Raw genomic sequence first — 14,609 nt, 5'->3', positions numbered from 1 at the left:
ACACGCATTGGCCATCACTTCCCACTCTGGTGCACTCCCTCCCAGACCCTAGCACTCACTAAGCCCGTGATTCGTCCATGGATTTCCTTGCTCTGTGCATCTCACTTGAACGCCGCCACGTAGACCGACTCCATCCGTATTGAAAGGTGTGTCAGTGCTTCATCCCTTTTCTATGGCCTGAGAGCATCTGGTGACAGATGTGCCACGTTTTATTTATTCATCAGTTGATGGACATGTGGATAGTTCTAAATGTCGGGTATTATACACATTTGTGTATAAGTTTTTCTGTACACATAATGTTTTCATTTCTCTTGGGTGCGAGTCTAGAAGTGGAATCACTGAATAATGCGATCATTATGTTTAACTTTTGGGGAACTTGTTTTCCAAAAGCCCCTGCATCATTTTGCATTCTGCTTAGCAATGGGTAAGAGCTGCAGTTTCTCCATATACTTATCAACCTTGTTAATGCTTATCTTTTTAAAAATTGCATCCATTCTTGTGGGTGTACTCTGCATTTCCCTAATGATTAATAATGTTGAGCATTTTTTAAAAAGCTTTGTTTATTTATTTTAAAGGTAGAGTTGCAAACAGAAAGAGAGAGACACAGACAGAGATTTTCCATCCTCTGGTTTACTCCCCAAATGGCCACAATGGCCGGAGTTGGGCTGATCCGAAGCCAGGAACCAGGAGATTCCCCCTCGGCTCCCATGTGGGTTCAGGAACCCAAGCACTCAGGCCCTCTTCCTCTGCTTTTCCAGGATGTTAGCAGTGATTTAGATGATAAATGGAGCAGCTGGCACTCAAACTGGTGCCCATTTGTGATGCCTGCACAGTAGGCAGTAGCTTTACTCACAATGGCTTTACCTGCTATGCCACAGCGCCAGCCCCAGCGCCAGCCCAAGTATTTTTTCATAAGTTTATGAACCATTTTGATATCCTCTTTGGAGAACTGTCCATTCAAATCCTTTACCAAGTTTTTAATTGGGTCATCTTTTAATTAATTTCTGGTAAATAAAATTCTTACATGTTCTAGATACAAGTTCCATATCAGACATGTGATCCGCAGTATTATATCACATTCCATGGGTAGTTTTTTCCTTTAATATGACATATTACATTGATTTTCAGCTATCAAATTAATTATTCATTCCTAGGATAAATCCTAACTAATCATGGTATATAATCCCTTTTTATATATTTCTGGATTTGGTTTGCTAGTATTTTGCTTAGAATTTTTGTGTTCACTTTCATAAGATACACTGGTCTGTAATTGTTTTCTCTTTATCTGGTTCAGTTGTTAGGAAATATATATATTCATATAAATAAGAATGGTCTATTTCATTAGGAGAAGTTACCATATCTTTTGTTCTTTGGAAGCATTTGTGAAAGATTGATAGTCTTCTTTTTTAAGATTTTATTTATTTGAGAGGCAGAGTTATAGACAAGGAGAGGGGAAGACAGAGATAAAGGTCTTCCATCCATTGGTTCACTCTCCAAAGGCTGCAATGACCAGAGCTCAGCTGAGCCAAAGTCAGGAGCCAGGAGCCTCCTCCAAGTCTCCCACGCGGGTTCAGGGGCCCAGGTACTTGGGTCATCTTCCACTGCTTCCTCAGGCCACAGGCAGGCAGATGGATTGGAGGAGGAGCAGCTGGTACACAAACCAGTGCCCACATGGGATGCTGGCACTGCAGGCAGAGGCCTACCCTCCTACTCCATAGCACCAGCCCTGGTATTGATTCTTTAACTATTTGGTTGATCCACCAGTGAAGCCCTGTGGTCCTGGGCTTTTTTAGTTGAAACTTTTGGAATGAGTTATTCAATCTCTTTTCTGTTTTCATGTTGGTTCGGTTTATATTTTTCTTCTTGAGTCAGTTTCATTCATTTATGTATTTCTTTTTTTCTTTTATTTTTTTTTTAAGGATTTATTTATTTGAGAGCCGGTGCCCATATGGAATGCCTGCACTCAGGAGATGGCTTTACCCACTACCCCATAGTGCCAGTCCCACCTTCTCTCTCTCTTTATTTTTTTTTTTTTTGTGGTCTGTCCTGTTAAAAATTTGTCAATATTGTTGGTTTTTTCAAAGAACCAACTTTTTGCTTTGTTTGTTTTCTCTATTAGTTTTCTAATATCTATTTCATTTATTGCTTCTCTAATTTTGTTAGATCGATCATGGTCCAGATGGTTTCACTGGTAAATTCTACCAAATATTTAAGGAAGAAGTCATAAAAATTCTCTGTAATCTCTTCCAGAAAATACAAGCATGGGAAACACTTTTTAGCTTACTTTCTGAGAACAACATTACCTTAATACAAAAACCAGACATAGACATTACAAGAAAGGAAAATTACAAACCAGTAGTTCTTATAAACTGGATTAGATCTGCACCCTAATCCATTAACACAGAACTTTGGGGACCAAGCTTTTAACATGTGTGTCTTTGGGGCATACCCAAACTAATATCCAAATCATAGCTAGAGCATTGTGGGTGATTCTGATGGCGCCTCAGAAGACAAGCAGTCTAGGGAACTAGTCTCAGATGGAGATGAAGATCCAGTTGGAAATTGAAGCATGGGGCTGGTGCTGTGGTGTAGCAGGTAAAGCCACTGCTTACAGTGCCAGCATCCCATATGGGTGCTGGTTTGATTCCTGCTCCACTTCCGATCCAGCTCTGCTTCTGATCCAGCTCTCTGCTATGGCCTGGGAAAGCAGTAGAAATGACCCAAGTGCTTGAGCTTCTGCACCCACGTGGGGACCCAGAAGAAGCTCCTGGCTCCTGGCTTCAGATCAGCTCAGCTCCAGCCATTGCAGCCAGTTAGGGAGTGAACCAGCGGATGGAAGACTCTCTCTCTCTCTCTCTCTCTCTCTCTCTCTACCTCTACCTCTACCTCTACCTCTACCTCTACCTCTCCTTGTCTCTCTGTGTAACTCCAAATTTCAAATAGTAAATAAATCTTTTAAAAAAAAATCGAAGCAAAGGCCTCAGGCTACACCATTGAGCATAGAACACGGCTGAACTGTGTCCACACCCTGTAGCTTTGTGCAAGGCTGAAGTTGAAAGTGATGACCCAGGGTGTCTGGCAAAATAAATTTTTAAACAAAATATGGAAGGAGTTATGTGAGTACTTTTGGATGCTTTCTGCTCAATTCAGGAGCAAAAGGAAACAGCAGAAAGATTTGGAAAATTCTCAGCCTTGCCAGGGAAAAAGCAAAAAAAGTGTATAGAAGAATAAAATGAGGTTGCAGCCTGGTGGCAGCTTGCTAAAGAGATTAGTGTGGATGAGGGGGAGCCGAGTGCTAATAGCAAAAGCATCAGGGAAGATGTGGAGGACATCTCAGAAATCTTCCTGAGCACCCCACCCATCACGTCCCAGAGGGCAGAGTTGTTTCAGGGGAGGGTCCCAGGGCCACCTAGGTGTTCCTCTCCCTGCTCCAGGCACAGTAACAGAGGGCCCAGGCATGACTTGTATTGTTGGCAGACCTCGACGGTGTCCACATGATGCTGATTTTGCTGGTGTGAAGAATGCCAGAGTTATGGGGTCTTGGAAAGTTCCCCTGAGATTTCAAAGGAAAGCCTGAGAAGGTAGGCAAAGTTTGCTTCAGAGGCAGAGCTACCACAGACAGCCCCCAGGGAGGTGATGCCAAGCGGAGCTGTGGGAGTGGATCTGCCGTGGGGGCCTCAGAAAGGTAGAACAGTGAGCATGCCACCTGAGTGAGCAGCTTTATGGACTGGGACCGGCAAACTCATCAGGGCAGGCCTGCCCAAGGCCTTGGGAGCCCATGCAGGCACAGGATGCCTGTATAGGATACCATACTTGGAGATTCAAGATTTATTGTCCCTGTACGGTTCTGATCTTTCTGGGGACCTGAGATCCCCTGTTTTGAGTATGCATTTAAACGTGTTTTCCCTATACCTGTCACACCATTGTATCTTAGAAGTATGTAACTTGGTTTTTGATTTTTATAGGTGCATAGAGTTTCTCTTAAGTCTCTGGTGAGACTTTGGACTTGTACATATGAGTGATGTTGGAAGAGGTTAAGATGTTGGGAGTATTTGAGAATAGAATGAATGTCTTTTTCACTGTGAGATGGACATGACATTTGGGGGTCAGAGATGGATTGCTGTGATTTGGGTATGGCTTGAGTGTGTCCTCATGTGTTTGAAGGTTGGTTTCTAGTGTGGCGGTGTTGAGAGAAAGTATGGACCTTTAAGAGGTGGGAAAGTGGTTGGGTCATTGAGAGCACTGGCCTTGGAAGGAGTTGATGTAGTTTTGTGGGACCTTGGCTAGATTTCCTGGGGGAGCAAGACTTTCCTCCCCTCACTCTGGCTTCCTGTCTTCTTTGCGGTCTCTACATATTGAATGAGCTCCTGCCACTGTGATGCCATCCGCCATGAAGTCCAGCCCAGAGTCAAGCCTATGACGGTGCCATGCCCTTGAACATCCAAAACCTTGTCTCTATACACAAAAAGGAATAAAGGAGCTGTTAATCCACAGACAGACATGGAAGAAACTTGAATGCATATTGTTAAGTGTATGAAGCCGGTCTAAAGTCTACGTATTATATGATTCCAACTGTTTGATATTCTGGGAAGGGCAAAATTATGGATGCAGTGAGAGTGTCAGTGATTGCCAGGTGTTCAGGGAAGGACATAAGGAGGGGGAGGTAGAAAGAGTGCGAAAGGTTTTTAGGGCAGTGAAACTATTCTATATGACACTGTAATGGTGCATACATATCAATACACATTTAGCAAAATCTATGAAACTGTAAGACATATGAGTGAGCCCTAATGTAAACTATGCACTTTAGTTAAATAATATTATTGGTTCATGAATTTTAACGAATGAACCACACGGACAAAAGATATTAATAAGAAAGGGCAGGCAATTTAGACTAGAAGTTAAGACCACCCATATCTTAGAGTACTTGGGTTTGAGTTCCAGCTCTAGTCCCAATTCTAGCTTCATGCTAATGTGTACCCTAGGAGGCAGCAGGTGACGGCCCAGGTGGTAGTGTCCCTGCCATGCGTGTGGGAGACCTGGATTGAGTTCCTGGAGTCCAGCTTTGGCCTGGCCTCTTCCCAGCCATGTGGACATTTGAGGAGTGAATCAGCAGATGAGAGCTCTCTTTCTGTCTCTCTCGGCCTCTGAAATAAAATAACTTCATTAATTAAAAAATCTGTAAATGTTAAAAGCAAACATTTTAAAAATATAAGAGAAACTGGAGGAAAAGTAAAAGATAGAATGTATAGGGAAACTACTTTCTGTGCAATACTTCTGTAAACCTAAACTGTTCTAGAAAACAAAGTCTATTAATAAAAAAAGACGTGTGTATTTTATCATCATGAAATTGCAGTTTTACTCAACTTCATTTCTGTGACTCACCTATACAAATGTAAGTAGCTAGAGCACATTCATTTTCTCTGCTCTATAATGTGCAATTATGAACACAATATATCAAAATGTATGCAATGAGGTGAAGGCATAAAGTCTCAGAGGAAATTTATGACTTAATCTATGTTAAATTGATTTTTTAACCTATGTTAAAAGATGAAGAAAAGGGGCAGATATTTGGTGTGATAGTTAAAAATATCCTCATCCCTGGGGGCCTACACTGTGGATAGTAGGCTGAGTCTCTGCCTGTGGCACTAGCATCCTATATGGGTACCAGTTCATGTCCCAGCTGCTCCTCTTCCAATCCAGCTCTGTCCTTATGGCCTGGGAAAGCAGTGCAAGATGGCCCAGGTTCTTGGGCCCCTGTACCCATGTAGGAGACATGGAAGAAGCTCCTGGGTCCTGGCTTCTGACTTCAGATCAGCCCAGCTCTGGCCATTGAGGTCATTTGAGTAGTGAACCAGCAGATGGAAGACCTTCCTCTCTGTCTCTGCCTCTCTCTCTCTGTAACTCTTCCTCTCAATAAATAAAGCCTATTTATTTATACATAAATAAAACCTTGAAGAAAAAAAGAAAAGGTAACCACATCCCATACTGGAATGACTGGATTTGAGTCCTGACTCCTCTTCTGATCCATCTTCCTGCTACTATGCACCCTGGGAGACACCAGGTCAAGTATTTGGGTTCCTGCTTCCCACATGGGTGACCTAGATTGTGTTCCAGACTCCTGGCTTTGATCTGGCCCAACCTCAGCTGTTGTGGGCTTTTAGGGAGTGAACTAGGAGATAGATCTCTCCCTGTCTCTCTCTGTCTGTGCCTTTCAAATAAATAACTAAAAAAGAATAAAGAACTCAAATCAGTAAACTGCTTTTATATCACAATGAACTAGTAAAAAAAAATAAACTAAACCCAAAATTAACAGAAGAATGAAATTGTAGAGGTTAAAGTGAAAATAAATGAAATAAAGAATAGAAAAACAATAGTGAGAATCAGTAAAACCACAAGCTAGTTCTCTGAAAATTAACAAAAACTGATAGCCTTTAGCTAAACTAATGAAAAGAGAGGGAAGGTGAAAATAACTAAATTAGGATTAAAGTGGGGACATTACTATTTTTTTTAAATAGTTTATCTTTTTTTTTTCATTTTTAAGAAGATTTATTTATTAGAGTTAGAGAGGTAGAGACACAGAGAAAAAAAAGAGATCCTACATCTGCTTTTTTACTCCCCAAATGGCTGCAATGGCCAGAACTGGGCCAGGCTGAAGCCAGGAGCCTGCAACTGTATCCAGGTCTTGCATATGGAAAGCAAGGGCCCAAGCCCTTGGGCCATCCTCTGCTGCTTTCTCAGGAACGTTAGCAGGGAACTGGATCTGAAGAGGAGAGGCTGGGACTTGAACTGGTGGGCTTATGGAATGCTGGCATAGCAGTGTGGCTTTACTCCGGCATCACAACACTAGCTCCTATTGGATTCATTTGCATTGTCTTGATGTCTGGTGAATTTTGAAACCAGGATGGGTCAGTCAGACTGTATAGTTTCTCTTGTATTTGCCTCCTGAAGTCCTGTTTACTGTTTCTTGAAGGTTTATCTTGAACTCTCGGTGAACAGGTAGATTTCTTGAAAGACTTGAAGCAGTCTCAGTGTTCTTCCCCTGGGTCTTGTTCTTTTTTTTTTTTTTTTTTTTTTTTTTAATTTTTGACAGGCAGAGTGGACAGTGAGAGAGACAGAGACAGAGAGAAAGGTCTTCCTTTTGCCGTTGGTTCACCCTCCAATGGCCGCCGCGGTAGCGTGCTGCGGCCGGCGCACCGCGCTGTTCCGATGGTAGGAGCCAGGTGCTTCTCCTGGTCTCCCATGGGGTGCAGGGCCCAAGCACTTGGGCCATCCTCCACTGCACTCCCTGGCCACAGCAGAGAGCTGGCCTGGAAGAGTGGCAACCGGGACAGGATCGGTGCCCCGACCGGGACTCGAACCCGGTGTGCCGGCGCCGCAAGGCGGAGGATTAGCCTAGTGAGCCGCGGCGCCGGCCCCCTGGGTCTTGTTCTAAGAGCTCATTAGATTTCCTTTTTCTCTGGATATTGAATCTATTTCTCTGGTTTTGAAACCAAATTTGGATTCTTGACTCAGGAACCCCAATTTCTTTGGCAAGTTGTTCTCTGGAATCAATTCCTGGGTAAGGGTTGCTCATAAATGCCTTGATGAGGGTGTGCAGTTGAGAGGAGCTGTAGTTGGTACGACACCGTCTGGATTCTCTTTGTACAGTAGAAAGATCTAGAGGGGATGGGTTTTGAATCTCTTCTTGAGGACAGTCTTCTCCGTGGCCTCAGCTTGATTCTAAAGCTTCCTTAAGCTCTGGTGTTTTCTGGAATCGATGTCATGCTCTTCGATTCTGAAACCAAACCTGGATTCTTGACTCTTCAGTGTTGATTTCAGAAGCAAGTTTTTGTTTGGTAGCATAGCCAGGGTATGGTTTTTGGTCGAAGGCATTGATGAGGATTTTCAGTTGCTCTTCTGTGAATCTTGTGTGGCTGTGCCTATAATTTTTTGATAGCTTCTCTGTGGAAAGAACATCTGAAGAGTTGTCTTCGGCCATGTTGGAAGATGATCGCAGTGTCTAAGTGTCTGTCTAGCTAAAATAGTTTATCTTTTTATTTTTATTTTTTTGACAGGCAGAGTTAGTGAGAGAGAGAGAGAGACAGACAGAGAGAAAGGTCTTCCCTCTGTTGGTTCACTCCCCTAAAGGCCACCACGGCCGGCGCTGCACCGATCCGAAGCCAGGAGCCGGGTGCCTCCTCCCAGTCTCCCACACGGGTGCAGGGACCCAAGCACTTGGGCCATCCTCCACTGTACTCCTGGGCCACAGTAGAGAGCTGGACTGGAAGAGGAGCAACCAGGACTAGAACCCGGTGTGCCAGCGCCACAGGCGGAGGATTAGCCAAGTGAGCCACGGTGCCGGCCAGGGACATTACTATTGACATATAGAATAAAAAGGATTATAGGAGAATGTTATGAACAACTGTATGACAACAAATTAGATAACCTAGATGAAATGGACAAATTCTTAGAAATACGCAAATGACCTAAACTGTCTCAGGAGGAAATAGAGAAATCTATTACTTGTAGCATACAACAAAAGATTGAGTCAATAATCAAAAACCTCCCAGCAAAGGAAAAAAGTCCAGGACCAGATGGCTTCACTTACTTTTACAAAGCATTTAAAGAAGAATTAGCACTAATCCTTCTCAGCTCTTCCAAAAGAATAGAACAGGAGAGAAAGATTTCTAATTCATTCTACGAAACCAATATTATCCCAATAACAAAGTCAAAGACATTACAAGAAAATTACAGATCATGAGTACAGGCTTAAAAATCCTGGACAAAATAGGAACCAACTGAATATAGCACCATATTAAAAGGGTCATACACCATGACCAAGTGGGATTTGTCCCAGAAATGCAGGAGGTTCAACATAAGCGAGTCAATAACTGTAGTCCCTCATGTTGATAGAACAAAGGGGAAAGTTGCGTTGTCTTCCCCATTGGTACAGGAAATGCATTTGACAACATACAGCTCCCTCCCATTTATTAAAAACTCCCAGAAAAGCAGCAAGAGAAGGAAATTTTCTCAACATGATAAAAAGCACTTGTGAAAAATCCATGGCTAACATCATGCACAGTGGGGGAGATAGAACACTGTCCTGTTAAGATACACAGACACCTTCACTCATGAGCACTGCTATTGAGCATTGTACTCGACGTTCTAGCAGGATCAGTTTTACAAGACAAGTAAATAAATAGAGCTGAATTGGAAAGGAATAAATCAAACTAGCTCTAGTTACAGATCCCATGATTCTATATGTAGAAAATTCCAAAGAATACACAAGAAAGCTATTAGAACTAATAAAAGAATTAATCAAAGTTTCAGAGTAACAGATTAACACACACACACACACACATCAGTTTGTTTCTATATATCAGCAATGAGCCATCAGAAAAGGAAATTAACAAAGCAATTCCATTTACAGTGGCATCTAAAATAATGCAATGCCTGGCATTTAACCAAAGAGATGGGAGGTTTGTACACTGAAAGTTATAAAACTTACTATGAAGCTACAGTAATGGAAACATTCTAGTACTGACATGAGAATAGTTGTAGAGACCAATGGAATAGAATGGAGAGTTTAGAAATAAACCCATACATCTATAGCAAATTGTTTTTTGATGACAGCACAAAGTCCATGCAACTGGGAAAGAATAGTTTCTTCAACAGATAGTTCTGGGACACATGACACTCCAATATGAGATGCCAGCATTGCAGATGGCAGCTTAACCCTCTATACCACAGCACCAGCCCCTGAAATTTTCCTTTTTTAAACATTTTATCGTTGTTGTAGTAGGTGTGAAGTGCTCCTCTTCCGATCTAGCTCCCTGCTAATGCAAATGAGAAAGCAGTGGTAGATGGTCCAAGCACTTGGGGCCCTATCACCCATGTGGGAATCCCTGGCTCCCGGCTTTGGCCTGGCCCAGCACTGGCCCTTTTGGCCATTTGGAGAGTGAACCAGCAGATGAAATATTTCTTTGCCTGTCTGCTCTCAGTCTGACGCTCTGCCTTTCAAATAAATGAACCAAATCTTTAAAAATAGAAAAGAAAATTGCAAATGTTGGTAATGCTATGGAGAAATAAGAACCCTCCTATGTTGTCAGTGGCAATATAAAATGGCAGAGCCACTGTGGAAAATAGTTTGATTGTTGCTCAGACCCTATACATAGAATTACCATATGACTTAGCAATTCTACTCTAGGTGTCCATCCAAGGAACTGAAAGCAGGGACTGGAACAGAGACTTATATACAATATTCATGGTGTACCAGTTGGCATACTTTTGGCTATTGTATATAAAATACTGTATAAATGTTATTTGTATATGTGTGTGTATTTTTAAGTATTTATTTATTTTATTTGAAAGGCAGAGTTAGAGAGAGGGAGAGACATATACTGAGAGAAAGCTCTTCCATCTGCTGGTTCACTCCCCAAATGGTTGCATCAGTTGGGGCTGTACGAGGCCAAAGCTGGGAGCTTCATCCGGGTCTTCCATGTGGGTGGCATGGACCCAAGGACTTGAGCCATCCTCTGCTGCTTTTCCAGACACAGTAGCAGAAATGGAACAGCTGGGACTCAAACCAGCACCCATATGGGATGCCTTAACCTGCTGTGCCATATCACTGGCCCCGTGTGTGTGTACATTGTATGAGATTTTTATGCACCTAATTTCAGAATCTGGCTCCTGATCTTCATGTAGAAGTTAGTTGGAGTTTGGAGAATTGTAAAAACATTTTATTTTATTTAAGCTTTTATTCTATTTATTTGCAGGAAAGAGAGAGAAAGATCTTGCGTCTACTGGTTCTCTCCCAAATGGCTGCAAGTGCCAGGGCTGCTCCAGGCCAAGGCCAGGGGCCCAGAGCTCCACCTGGGTCTCCCAAGTGGGTGATGGGTCCAAGTACATGGGCCATCTCCAGGTGCATTAGCAGGGAACTGGAGTGAAAGCAGAGCTGCCGGGACTCAAACTGGTGTTCATATGAGATGTTGATGTCCCAGGCGGTGGCTTATCTCCCGCTGCCCACTACACTGGCTCCACTGAGAATGTTTTATTTAAAATATTTTTGGTTCTGGCCGGCGCCGCGGCTCACTAGGCTAATCCTCCGCCTTGCGGCGCCGGCACACCGGGTTCTAGTCCCGGTCGGGGCACCGATCCTGTCCCGGTTGCCCCTCTTCCAGGCCAGCTCTCTGCTGTGGCCAGGGAGTGCAGTGGAGGATGGCCCAAGTGCTTGGGCCCTGCACCCCATGGGAGACCAGAATAAGCACCTGGCTCCTGCCATCGGAACAGCGCGGTGCGCCGGCCGCAGCGCGCTACCGCGGCGGCCATTGGAGGGTGAACCAACGGCAAAAAGGAAGACCTTTCTCTCTATCTCTGTCTCTCACTGTCCACTCTGCCTGTCAAAAATTTAAAATATATATATATATTTTTGGTTCTTTGGGATAACCGTATCTTGTCTTAGTTTCTAAACTGTCATTCAGGTATCTTTTTGTTGGGAGATGTTCTTGCTTTTAATGTTATCATGCTTTACAATCTTTTCTGAGTAATTCTTTTTTCTTTATCATTTAAATTGTTTCTTACTCTGAGGTCATAAAGACAATTTTCTGCATATATTCTAAAAGTTTTAAGGTTTTGCCTTTCATAATTAAGCCTGTCCAAAATTAAATTGTGTGTGAGGTCAGGCGGAGGTAGACATGTGGGTAACTGATTGTCCTGATACTGTGTATTTTGTAGACCATTTCCTAGGGACCTACAGTGATGTCTGGTCCTAGATGAAGTTTTTATACTTTTGTGATGCTGTTTCATGGCTGCACTATTCTTACCCATTGGTCCCTCAGCAGCAGGGTCACCCTGTCTCAACTGTTACAGCTTCATAGCAACCATTGGTGGTTGGTATGGCAGTTTCCCTTTCCTTGTTCCTCTCAGCTGTCTGTGAGCCTTTGCTCTTTCATATGAGTTTTCGAGCCAGCTTGTTATATTTCTTGAAAACCCATAGTGGGGTATTAACTACCATAGCACAGACTCTACAGGCCGATTTGTATTGACATTTTAAAATTATTTGTTATTTACTAATTGGAAGCAACAATTTATTTCTGATTTATTTTATTTATTTGAAAGAGTTACAAAGAGAGGTAGATACAGGGAGAGAGAGAGGTCTTATATCCACTGATCACTCCCTAAATGGTCACAACAGAAGGAACTGAGCCCATCCGAAGCCAGGAGCCAGGAGCTTTCTCTGGTTCTCCCAGGCAGGTGCAGGAGCCCAAGCATTTGTGCCATCCTCTACTGCTTTCTCAAGCCATAAGCAGGGAGCTGGATCAGAAGTGGGGCAGCCAGGACTCGAACCAGCACCCATATGAGATGCCAGTGCTATAGGCCAGGGCTTTAACTTGCTGAGCCACAGCACCAGCCCCCAGTTTATTTCTTTTCAATCTTCATTTCCCATTCTCACTTTTCCTTGCTACATTAGCAAGGACCTTAGAACAGTGTGAAATGGAGGCTGTAATGTAGGCTTCAAAAAGTAAATGAAAAAGTCACGTATATTTTCTTTATCCTTTTTTTAAAAAATTTACTTGACAGGTAGAGTTATATTCAGTGAGAGAGAGAGAGACAGAGAGAAAGGTCTTCCTTTCATTGGTTCACCCCCCAAATGGCCGCCACGGCCAGCGCCATGCTGATCCAAAGCCAGGAGCCAGGTGCTTCCTCCTGGTCTCCCATGCGGGTGCAGGGCCCAAGCACTTGGGCCATCCTCCACTGCACTCCTGGGCCACAGCAGAGAGCTGGACTGGAAGAGTAGCAACCAGGACAGAATCCAGCGGCCTGACCAGGACTAGAACCTGGTGTGCCGGCGCCGCAGGCAGAGGATTAGCCAAGTGAGCCACAGCACCAGCCCCCTTTATCCCTTTTTTAAAAAAGATTTATTTATTTCAAAGGCGTTAGAGAGAGAGGGAGGTACAGAGAGAGAGAGAGATCCTCCATTCACTGGTTCACTCCCCACATGTCTGTGATGGCTGGAGCTGTGCCTCTCCAAAGCCAGGATCCAGGAGCTTTATCGGGTTTTCCCACTTGGTTGCAGGGGCCCAAGCACTTGGACCATCTTCTGCTGCTTTCCCTGGCATTAGCAGGGAGCTGGATGAGAACTGGAGCAGCTGGGACCTGAATCAGCACCCATGTGATGTTAGCAGAGACAATTTTACCCACTGTGCCACAAGGCCAGCTGGATCACACATCTTTTTTTTTTTTTTTTTTGACAGGCAGAGTGGATAGTGAGAGAGAGAGAGAGAGACAGAGAGAAAGGTCTTCCTTTGCCGTTGGGTCACCCTCTAATGGCCCCCGGGCCAGCGCGCTGAGGCCGGCGCACTGTGCTGATCTGAAGGCAGGAGCCAGGTGCTTCTCCTGGTCTCCCATGGGGTGCAGGGCCCAAGCACTTGGGCCATCCTCCACTGCCTTCCCGGGCCACAGCAGAGAGCTGGCCTGGAAGAGGGGCAACCGGGACAGAATCCGGTGCCCCGACCGGGACTAGAACCCGGTGTGCCGGCGCTGCAGGCGGAGGATTAGCCTATTGAGCCGCGGCGCCAGCCTGGGTCACACATCTTTTGAGACTCCCCTGAAGAAGTTTACCTCTTCATCTTGTTCTCCTAAAAGGAATCCTTTTAATGTTTCATCATTAATTGTGAAGTTCTATGTTGAGGTAGATACATAGAAAGCAATTCTTCCAAATTCAAAGACAATAAATAAGAAATTCAATGTATACCACAAATTGTACATAGTAACTTTTTAAAGAAAATATTAATTTATGTATTTGAGAGGCAGAGTGACAGAGAGAGAGAGAGAGAGACAAATGGCTACAATGGCCATTTTTCTTGGACCAGGCCTAACCCAAGAGCCTGGAACTCCATCTGTGTCTCCCATGTGGGTGGCAAAAGCCCAAGCAATTGGATGATCTTCTGCTTTTCCAGGTGCATTAACAGGGAGCTGGATCAGAAGCAGAGCAGCTGGGATTTGAATTCTAATATGGGATGCCAGCATCACAAGTGGCAGCTTAACTTGCTGTACCACAACACTGGCCCCCAAATTTTATTCTTTAAATTTTAATTATTATTTTATTTGAGCGGCAGAGAGAGAGAGAGAGAGAGAGAGAGAGAATGAATATCTGGGAGCTGGAACTCAGTCAGGTCTCCCATGTGTGTGGCAGGGGCCCAAGTACTGGAGCCATCACCTTCTTCTTCCCAGGGTGTGCATTAGCAAGAAGCTGGAGTTGGAAGCAGAGCCCCGACTTGAACCCAGGCCTTCTGATGTGGCATGCAGGTGTCCCTGGCCACATCTTATTCAGTGTGCCACATGCCAGTCCCTCTCTACGTTTTTGGCTCATTTTTCTGCCCCTTTAGCTAATCACCATTATGTCTTTTGGTAATCTCTGGCTTTTCAAAGTTATTTCCTTAGGCCTGCCTTTCCCCACTAATTCAACATTTCTCAAGCTGCAGAAATACTGAGAACTAATTTCCATAGTTCAATGAATTTGGGGGATACAGTGTCAAGCAAAAATCAATGGCTTCCTACACTGCAGGACTTGCAGAGTCCTCAGATTCTCATATGCATTGTAACTCCCCAGAACAGGAGAACGAGCTGAC

General features: G+C 43.9%; 1 pseudogene; it reads right to left on the bottom strand.

Moving 5' to 3' along the window:
• LOC133770576 (double homeobox protein A-like) overlaps nt 1-7,978 on the bottom strand; it is an 11,027-nt pseudogene extending 3,049 nt beyond the window's left edge.
• Nucleotides 7,979-14,609: the final 6,631 nt, after the last annotated feature.

The sequence above is a fragment of the Lepus europaeus genome, chromosome 11 (genome assembly GCF_033115175.1).
Source record: "Lepus europaeus isolate LE1 chromosome 11, mLepTim1.pri, whole genome shotgun sequence".
Lineage (NCBI taxonomy): Eukaryota > Metazoa > Chordata > Mammalia > Lagomorpha > Leporidae > Lepus > Lepus europaeus.
The sequence above is the reverse complement of the archived record's forward strand: the minus strand, read 5'-3'. Positions and strand labels throughout refer to the sequence as shown.